Source organism: Diceros bicornis, chromosome 32, assembly GCF_020826845.1.
Source record: "Diceros bicornis minor isolate mBicDic1 chromosome 32, mDicBic1.mat.cur, whole genome shotgun sequence".
Classification (NCBI taxonomy): Eukaryota; Metazoa; Chordata; class Mammalia; order Perissodactyla; family Rhinocerotidae; genus Diceros; species Diceros bicornis.
This window is the reverse complement of record NC_080771.1, coordinates 11649601-11660159: the sequence shown is the minus strand read 5'-3', so window position 1 is coordinate 11660159 and position 10559 is coordinate 11649601. Positions and strand designations below refer to the sequence as shown.

Genomic DNA, 10559 nt, shown 5'->3' with positions numbered 1-10559 from the left:
AAATCTCTGCTCACAGCACCTGGCACATGGTAAGTAATTAAGAAACTGCAACTTTGCTGAACTTGAGAGTGACATCTTCTGCGAAAATGTGGGCAAAATCTGAAACATAGACAAGATTCCTTGTATGTACGTTTTTTCCCCAACATTTTAAAAATTGCGACATGTAAACATCATACAGAGAAAGTGCTTAAAAAACAAGCATGCAGTTTAACAAATAACTGTAAAGCAAACAACCGCGTAATCAACCATCACCTCGGTCAGGAAACAGACCATTATCAGCACCTCAGAAGCCTCCTACGTGCACACTGATTTCTCTCGCTCTCTTTTTTTTTTTGTCACTGAGGAAGATTGGCCCTGAGCTAACACCCGTTGCCAATCTTCCTTTTTTTGCTTGAGGAAGATTCACCCTGAGCTAATATCTGTGCCAATCTTCCTCTATTTTGTATTTGGGTCACTACCACAGCATGGCCACCACTGAGTGGCGTAGGTCTGCACCCGGGAACCAAACCTGGGCCATTGAAACAGAGCGTGCCGAACTTAATCACGTGCCATGGGACCTGCCCCTTGATTTCTCTTAAGAGTGGTATACCTCAAGCGTCCCCTTTTTCCCTTCAAGGTGGTACTTTTGCTGTGTTTTCTTGCAGCCATTAGGCTAGGTTAAACTTGCTTCTTCATTGGATGGCCCCGTGTGTTTGTGTTTTCTTGCAGAGGTGCTCAGCTCAGTGGGCTTCGTCGCCCCTGACAACCAAGTGGTCTTCTGCACCTGTGAAAGAGAACAAAGCAGGGTTATCTTCCAGATGGTACGAGATCCCAGGGCTGAGTGCCCTCCCAAGGCGCACCCATTCCCTGGATTTCCAATCTCGTGCCCTGTGCCAGGCCAGTGTTAAATGGCCTGGGCTCCACTGCACAGTGGTGGCTTCCTGAAGACTCTGCTTTAATATTTTCCAAAGATCTGCTCATGAGAGATTACACTGTTGGAGACAGTTTATGGAAATCAAGCTACAGCAATCTGTTACATGCCACCAGGCTCAAATTGAATTTCCGTAATTATAGGAATTATCTGTTTGGCATGACATATATATACACACACGTGTATATATATATATATATATATATACACATATGTAAACATTTTTTTTTGCTGAGGAAGATTCACACTGAGCTAACAACTGTTGCCAGTCTTCCTGTATTTCGTATGTGAGTTGCCACTACAGCACGGCCACTGACGAGTAATGTAGATCTGTGCCCAGGGACCGAACCTGGGCTGCCAAAGCGGAGTGCGCTGAACTTAACTACTAGGCCACTGGGACTGGCCCGACTTATATAATTTTGATCCCTAGCATTGGTTATTCAGATCACGGTCTTTTTTTTTGTGTAGTCTGTGTGTATTTCCCGTGAAAAGAAATTAGGTTTCCTCAAAAGTGGTTCAGCTTTATGCTACGGTTGTAATGACTCTGTAGCTCTCTTCTCTCACTTTGGGCATTTCTTGGTGCTTTTTCACAAATAGTTTCTGAATGATGTTTAGGTTTTTAAAAAATTGATAACAATGGATAGACATATGATAGAGCAAATATAGAAAAACATTAATTGTAGAATCTAAGTGGTGGGTATATAAATGTTCACTGTAAAATTTTTTCCACTTTTTTGTATGTTTGAAAGGAATCTCAGCATTGATGACATTTTCTAGGCCCACCAGTTCTGCTTTCTGCCTCTGACAGTGAGCTAGTCCAGTGGGCTCGCTGTTTAAGAGAACACCAGCCAGACCCCACTTGCTGACATGTGCGTGTGCATAGCGTGTAAAGGTGTGTTTGTCTGTGCATGTGTACCTGTGTCAGGGCAGTGGTCGATGCAGCCTCTTGTGTTCCCAGGGGACTTCAGACGCAGAGCGAACCCTTGCTGTGGCCAGGCTTGTGTAAGTTCTTCCCTCTTTGGGACTGCCTTCGCCTCTTCTGTGGGTTGTGAGGCCTGGTGACCTTGAAGGTGACCACCCTGTGCCTCCTAGTTCACTACCTTCACTTCCCAGGTTAAGAGTATCTGGTTTCCTTCTCTATTTGTGGCGTCTGAGGGCTGGCCTGGGACTCACGTGTACCCACTGTGCTCAGATCCCAGATCTGTGTGTGGGATCCTTTTTTTCAGTGTTTATTCATGAGGTTCCCTTTCTAGGGACTCTCCTGACTATGAACCCTGAGGTTGTAAATCTCAGGAAGTGTAGGCAAGATTTATTGCTTCCTAAATTAATGAGGGCAGGAGAGTACTGAGGTTAAGCAGATGGGCTATAGATTAGACAGACCTGGGTTGGAATTCTGGCTTTGCTACTTGCTAACTGTGTGACTTTAGGTAAGTTACTTAACCTGGCTGAGAACCTAGTTTCCTCATCTATAAAATGAGACACATAGTACTACCTCCCTCTGGCATTATACGGAAGGGTAAACTAAACAATGCATGTAAATGTCTTTGCAGTATGTGGCACGGAGTGAGTGCTTAGTAAGTGTTAGCTGTGGTTATTAATTACAATGAGAGTGAGAAGGAACTCAGGCAGTAGTTGCTGCTTATCACAGACTGTTAACTGTGTACATTCCAGAAGGTAAGGTAAGCGTCCTTTCTGTATCTGAGAATTGCTTGGAGTAAGCCAGCAGGCAGCCCAGCAAACAAAGGCAGTCCTGTAACTTCCATCAGAACCAGTGCTCTGGGAAAGACCTCTCATGCTCATGTCCCTTTTCTGCAATGACCAATGGCTTTCAGTACCCCGGTCAGAACTGGAGCTCTGGGATGGAGTTCAGCATGGCTGTCACCTGCTATTTGAGTTATCCAATACAACTCCAAACTAGCACAGTCCTCTACAGCTAGCCCTTATTCCTGTGTGAGCACATCATGTTCTTCCTCTAGAGCTCTGCTCAGGGGAGGAGTGGTGCATTTTAGAGAGAGTTTTCACTTTCTGTCACTGAGGGTTGGTGTGTTTCACAGGGCCGGGGTTCATGAGCACAGACCCATGCCTTTGTCTCTATGTTCTACCCTCGAGTTGAATATTTATTACCTTTTCTCCTTCATGTTTCTCCAGAGAAAATGATGTGGCTGGTATTGACGTCAACATGGGCTGTCCAAAAGAGTATTCCACCAAGGGAAACTGATTTTTAATACTCTTCACAAATATAGGGTGCAGATTAAAGGAGACTAATGAGACGTGGCAATTAAGTATAGTACCTGACTTGACTAGATTCTGTACTAGATGGGGAAAATGCTCAAAAGGATGTTATTAGATCAACTGGCAAAATTGGAATATAGACCATGGTAGATTAGCTAAAAATATTTTATCAATGTAAGTTTATGAAGTTGATAACTCTTCTGTGGTTGTGTAAGAATATTCCTATCTCAGAAAATACACACTGAAGAACACATCCTGCAAGGAGCTTGTTAGAACACTCTTTATAAGAAGTTCTTTAAACACTTCACTATAAGTATTACAGAGTGGGTATTACTTAATTTCACTGGGAAAAGAAAAAAACCAGACTGAAATATTTAGGGGTCAAGGGCTATGGTATATGTTACTTACCCTCAAATGGTTCGGGAAAAATTTTATATGCACATACACATATACATATATACATATACACACACATGAATAAATATACACATACACACACACAGAGCATTTGTGCCCAAGTAATAAAACAAATTGTGTAAATGTTAAAAGAAGAAATAATGTGAACAGGGCTTTGTCTTTTCATGAATAAAACCAAGACATACATTAAAAAAGAAAAAAGAGGATGTAATACATGTGTCCCCATTGTCATGTCAGAAGAGATCAGACCAGAGTGCTGTGGTAGCGGAGAGAAAGGAGCAGAAGGGCAGCCCTTAAACTCGGGATCCTGTAGGAAGTGTGGTCCTTGATGAGGAGGTCTGGGACCCTGCAGGCAGAGGAAGTGGCACAAGCAGGGGCTTGGAGGTCAACATGAAGTAGAGGCAGGGAACCTCGATTTGACCAGAGGGTTGGGGAGTGGGAGACGAAGAGGAAGCAGAAGAGCACAGGGTTGAAAATCTTGGTTGGGACCAGATTAGCTGGACTTGGACTTGAGATATTTCTGACCTTTTCTTTTCTTTTTTTTTATTTGTGAGGAAGATCGGCCCTGAGCTAACATCTGCCAATCGTCCTCTTTTTGCTGAGGGAGACTGGCCCTGGGCTAACATCCGTGCCCATCTTCCTCCACTTTATATGGGACGCTGCCACAGCATGGCCTGACAGCGCGTCAGTGCGCGCCCGGGATCAGAACCGGTGAACCCCGGGCCGCTGCAGCGGAGCACGCGCACTTAACCGCTTGTGCCATCAGGCTGGCCCTTCCGACCTTTTCTGAACAGAGAAGGTGTGTGATCAGAAACTTAGTTTCCTTCCTCAGTGGAAACCAGTGTTACCAGTTTGTTATCCAAATATATTCTATGAAGAGAAATACTTAGAAATACTCATCTGGAAGCCATGTGTCTGGTAGATTCCAGTGGAAAGAGGCTAGAGGTGGGGACACAGATAGAGGAGATGAGTGTCCTGGGTCCGCAGGAGAGACCAGGGCGGGAGAGAGGAGAAGCCAAACTGGAGCAGAATTTGACAGGATTTGGCAGCAAATGATTAGACTGGGTGTGGGGAGGTGGGGTGAGTGGTGGGGGTGGAGAGAGGAAAGACTGGTAACCAGGAAAATGGTTGATCTTCAACATCATCAGGACTGCTAGAGGAAAAGCAGGTTTGGAGCAGATGACAAGTACAGCTTGGGGTTGGCTGAGTGTGAGGCACCAGAGGGACTCCTGCAGGGCTGCCCCTGGGAACCTTATCGCAGGGAGTGCAGTCACGGTCTTCAGTGTAGACATAGCAGATGTCCCTCTGGGCCCACTGCCCAGTGTCAGCCACTCTGCTGTCAGGAGTATGCAGCCTGGAGACCTTTGCTTTAGGCCAGGAGGCTGAAGACTGCCTGAGGGTAAGGCCCTCAAAATGCTTGAAAACCAGAGGGACTTGTGCACAGCTGCTTCAAGGAATTATGGAGATTTGAAACTGTCTATGATGAGTTGAAAACTCATCGGACTCTGTTTTGCAGTCTTCTAATTCCTCCTTGGTGCTCCTGAGTCATGTAAGGAGCAGAGTTGAAATTAATGGAATAACCTCCCTCAGATTGTGGAGTGAAAAAAGCAAGGAGCAAAATTCTATACGGTACACCACCATTCGTATATGGAGGTTGGGGAATGAATATTTACATATATTTACTTTTCTCTTCATAGAACATATTTGGAAAGACTCAAGAAACTAGTAACACTGGTTTCTCTTGGGGAAAGAAACTAAGTTTTTCTTTGGTTTTGCATAGGGAATAAATTGCTGTTGCAGGAAGTAATTCACAACTGGCATAGCACTGGCACCGACCACTCAGAACAGATAGATACCTGTCAGTGTGCCATACATACATACCACCTGAACGTCTGCTCTCTTCCTATTGTTCAAAAAGTGAAGCTGTATGAAAAGTATAAATTGAAAAGTTTTCCATTCCTCTGGGAGGGAGAGTTCTTACTTTTTACCCTTTTGAACCTTTAAAATTTTTGATGTGTTAACTGTTCAAAAAAGCAAATAAGTTAGGAAGGAAGGAAGGAGGGAAGGAAGGAAGGAAGGAGGGAGGGAGGAAGGAAGGAGGGAGGGAGGGAGGAAGGAGGGAGGGAGGAAGGGAGGGAGGGAGGAAGGAAATACCAATTGAGAAAGCCATTGTTGTGGAAGGGGCAGTGAGACTGAATTTTAGATCCTGTGATTCTACAGGGAAGGCTGGATTGTGTGTGAGGTGGACAGACAGAGCCGGGGTGAGTGGCCAAGGCTTCTTAAAGGCCTCTAAGGTTTGTATCTGTGGCCAAGGTGGGCCGGGGCTAGTAGCCCCTCTGCCCTTCCCATTGTCTTCCTAAATGCAGGCTCAGGCTGGCCGAGTCTGTCGTGGTTCCGTGTTCTCCCTGATTCTAGTCTGTCCTCCTTAAACATGAAGTTAAACTGTAATAACCGAATTTAAACTTTCTGAGCATTCTGGTGAACATTCGTTAGTATGCAGTCTGTATACTGACAGCATATATTTATTGGATTTGTTTTTTTCTCCTTCTCCTCATTCTTAATAGGTTCAGATTCTTAACCACCACCTCCCACAATTATTGAAGTAATTTGTACCATTGTTCAGAACTTGGATAAATATAGAAAAGTACAAAAAAGAGCAGGAAATTCACCAGTGATCCCACCATCAAGAGACAACCGCTGATGTTAACATTGAGATTTTAGTGGCTTCACAGGTTGTCAGTTTCCATTGGCTGGGCCTTTTGTCAGAGTTTGACATTGGTCTGGGTGCTCAGCACTGGGCCGTTGTTGCTGGCAGGGGAGAAGGGCCTGGACAAGATTTGCAGATTGTGTGCTTCTGAGTGGCTTTGCCAGCAGTGGTGGTATCAAAGCAAGTGATGGTAGGACAGGAAGTAGGTGCATTTGATCTCATTTCAAAGGAAGAATGATTCATTGTTTTTTTACGGGCTTGGCAGATGGTGGGGTTGAGTTTATTAAGACACTAAGACCCTGGGCGTGGAATGGGCAGTCCTGAAAAATGATTTTTGTAGAACCCGCTTCTAGATAGATCCATGGGTTTTGCAATGGGGATTAGAGGGATGACTTTTAGAATTCATCAAACTCTGATCCCTGATATTGTGGGCACAGATGCTGCCGCTTTCCTCCTTGCTTAGGAGAAGTGCTGATTTGGTCCCTTGGCAGCGAGTGCTGGGGTGGTGTCAGGTTGCCATGCCATGCTGCCATACCACCGGGAGGGGCCACCCTCCCCCGCTGTCGGAAGACTCTCTCTATGCTTTTCCTTAGGGAGGAATGGGAGCTGCTCTGCTATCAGACCCTGACAAGATTGAGAAGGTAAGTCCTGCATGAGTGAAACCAGAGGTCCTTAAACGTGCCAATGAACCAGAGTTGCCTGGAAAGCCCCTCCTTCCCCGCCCCCGGCCCCGCCCCACCCATTTAGTGAAGCAGTCGCTCCATTTGGAGTCTGGAAAATGTTTAAAAGGCTTCCCAGTGATTCTGACATGCAGCCAGGTTTGGGAACCCCTGAGGCAGCCTACAGCAGCCTTAGAGTTCCTTAAAAGCCCAAGGCTAGGGACATGAGAGCCAGGAGGCCTGAGGACTCATTTAGAGCCTCCTGTGTACTCCTCTCTCCATTCTGAGACAATCGTGAGAGCAGAGGCCAGGCTACCTGTTGGTTATGGACAAGCTAAGAGGCTGTGGGGTGGGTGGGGTGAGAGGGGTGATTGGCCTCTCCCAGGGGCCTTGATGAGAGCAGCAGTGTGTCTCCAGCGTACGGATAGAGTTCACCACCAGCCTTTGAGAGCTGGCCAGGCCAGGGTCATAAGAGGCAAGCTGAAGTTATCTCTTCTGGTCCCCTTCCCTTGGTGATTCTGTAGGCCAGGTTTATGAGGCCCTGGGGACAGGCTGGCATTTGCCACCCAGTGTTGTGAGCTGCCAGGGCGTGTGGGGGTGACATTTTCTTCCACACCATGTACACCTTCTACTTCCCTCTCTCAGTCCACCAGCCCCTCCTTGTTGCTCCTCTTAGCTCCTTTGAGTCCTTTTCATTCTCCATCTTCGCTTCCCTGTCTGGGTTTTAAGTGTCCTAGTGCCTCCCACAGGCTAGAGAGACTTGGGATAAGGCACCATCAATAAGAGCCGCCATTATGTGTGCTGGCTGCTGTGTCAGCAGCTCACCCCTGTGTATTCCTTCAGCCCACTGTCTCTGGGACATAGGAAGACCAGTGTGTTGATGGGCTAGGTGCCTTCTCATTTTTCCCATATGCAGATAGGTACAGGTAGTGTATCTATAGTGTGCCTATAATCTAGCCTTACCATTTGTAGGGTAATTTCCTTTGCAAAGTATATTCTAGCACTAATTCCATTTGTTCCCCAAACCCCCTGAAGTAGACAGGGCAGGCATTTTTTATCTCCATTTGATCAAGAATAATAAAACCAAAGCACAGAGAGATAAAAATGGTTTGCTCAAGATCTTGGAGCCAATAGGTAGTAGGTAGAACTGAGTCTAGAGCTGTGGTCTTGTGACCCCTACCCCAGTGTCAGGGCCGCCTCTCGATGGCATCTCAGGTTAAAGGTGCCTGGGTATAGTTTATAAGTGTCTGGCCACAGGTCAGTGGACACGTGAACTTAGGAACCTCCAGTCAGACACTTCTGTGCAGGATGGAGTGGATGTGGACAGCTGTGCATGTCAAATTCATCACCACACTTAGGGGAGGGAGGGGGCCCCGGTAGGGGGTGGTGTGCTTCACCACATATGCACACAGGCATTTTTGTTCTCCTCCGGCCTCCTGGCTTCTCCCGCCCCTGCCGTTGGCTCTGTTCTCTCCGCTGCCCCTCTTTGGATGAGGCACATTTCACATTTCACATGCGAGGTAGCAGAGGTACACCTCACCTCAGAAGCTCAGTTCATGCTGTTCCTTCTCTATTTGGTGGGGCAGTCAGATGGGCCAGGTCGGACTAGTAGATGCAGTTTGCCTTACAGAGGGGAGATTGCGGCTTCCACAACAAAGCCAGAGGGGATCCAGGAAGAGTGGGCTGGATTAGATTCAGGTTCAAACTTTGCTGGCAAACTGGGTGGCCTGGTTGAGAGCTTTGTGGTTTCTTCCAGCTTGGTGTTTTAGGCCCATGGTTAACTCTGGGAGCATCTCAGGACCACCTGCAGAATTTTTTTTAAAATAAGGATGCCTGTTTGGGGTGATGAAAAACTTTGGAGGTAGATAGTGGTAATGGTTGCACAACATTGTGAATGTAATTAATGCCACTGAATTATATACTTAAAAATGGTTAAAATGGAAAATTTTGTGTTATATATATTTTACCACAATAAAAAAAAAAAAAGAGTTGCTATCTGTTGAGAATTCTGTATACTCTTGGAGTGGATAAGGGCAGGGAGGGGTTAGCAGTCTTGAAAAAGCTTCCTAGGTAACTCTGGTGTACCCTCCCTGATTGAGAACTTCAGTTTTAGACTCCAACTCAGTAATATCCTGTCTCTCACCCCTGCCCAAGATTCCCTTGGCCCCCCAAGCTTCCCAGGGCATCCCCCTGTGCACACTGCCCTTGGGCCATTGCTAACAATTGGCAGGGCCTGGTCTTGAACTCAGTTCTCACTGATTCGCAAACCTATGCTCTCCCATCCTCCTCCCTACCCCCTCCCCAACAAGCAGGGCAGCTAAGGGTCTACTTTTCCTGAGTCAGCCAGTGGATCTGGTGAGAGAACCTGCCTGTGGGTGATGTGCTGTTATCTGCTCAGATATGGGCCAATCTCAGATCCTTTTCCCCTACAGACTTTCACACCACAGAGACATATGGTGTGACTTTGATCTGTGAGAGTTGGGTCCAGGAGAGTTTCATGCTAGATCCCGGCCAGAGGACAAACTCTAATTACCTTTTCCCCTCAGTGTGGCTCTTGCAAGGGGCTGGTGCTTTTGACTACTAATTTCCTTCCTGGTCCTGAACACACACATGAAATGAACAGAAATACTGAAGAAAGTGCTTAGAGCTACTTGGATAAAATACACCAAAAGGAAGTTCCGCTAAACAGAGAATTGGATCAAACCAGCTGACATTGCTTAAATCACCAAACATCAGAGGATTCTGTCAGCACTTGCAAAGGAACATTCCAGAGACGGTACTGTCAGCCTGAGGGATAGGACTAGAGTGAGAATTTTAATTGTGCATCTCCCTGGATCTGGCTGTCTCCCCCTTAAAGGGTAGATGCCCCTTTAAGGCCTGCCAGAGTGACCTCAGGACCTGAGACGCATTCTGCCTCCTGGGGCAGCACCTGGGGATTGTTCCTTCCTGCCAGTCCCTGGCATTTGTGCCTGGGCCAGCAGGTCCTGTCTTGCCCATGATCTGTCTACCTGCCTGTCAGCCTAGCTTCTGATGTCTTCTGGAAGGGCCTGCCTCAGCCGGTGTCTGAGAGAAAGGCCTCCTCCACTGCTTCTTGCAACCTAGTTCTCTGCTGCCCCCACCTGCCTAGAACCAAGACTGGCCTCAGCTGCCTGGGTGTCCCCTTCATTGTGCTGCACAGCGATCCAGTTCTTCAAGGAAGGCTCTTGGGATCACCTTCCCTCCAGCTTGCCTGACCTGAAATTTTTGATGAGGGAAGAAGATGGCGATGCCACAGGCATTCAGTGTCATCTGCACCTCTCTTGATCTCTGATTCCTGTGTAGTCTGGTCTTGCTACCTCCTTGACACTTTCCCGTGTGACTTCTTGATCTCTGCTTGAAGTCCTTTGCAATTACCATGCAAATAAACACTTTTTCGTATGTCGCCTATGGTGTCTTTTCCTTTACAAGTCTCACTCCTGTATATCTGACTCCCCTAAAGAGAGGGCTACATGAGGACAAGGCCCAGAACCTGTGAGGCCTTCCTGCTCCCTCACTGGGCAGATCCTGGAGCAGTACTCAGGGAACATTGCCTTCAAGCAGGAAAGAAGCTGTCAGCTGTGTTCTCAACCAGGACTAGGCCTCAGAATCATATTGA

General features: G+C 46.8%; 1 long non-coding RNA gene across 1 annotated transcript; it reads left to right on the top strand.

The window, feature by feature from the left end:
• Positions 1-748: 748 nt before the first annotated feature.
• LOC131396360 (uncharacterized) lies at positions 749-3123 on the top strand. The gene is made up of 3 exons (XR_009216472.1): positions 749-800; positions 1869-1912; positions 3059-3123. It is a non-coding gene; the product is annotated as an uncharacterized LOC131396360 (long non-coding RNA).
• Positions 3124-10559: the final 7436 nt, after the last annotated feature.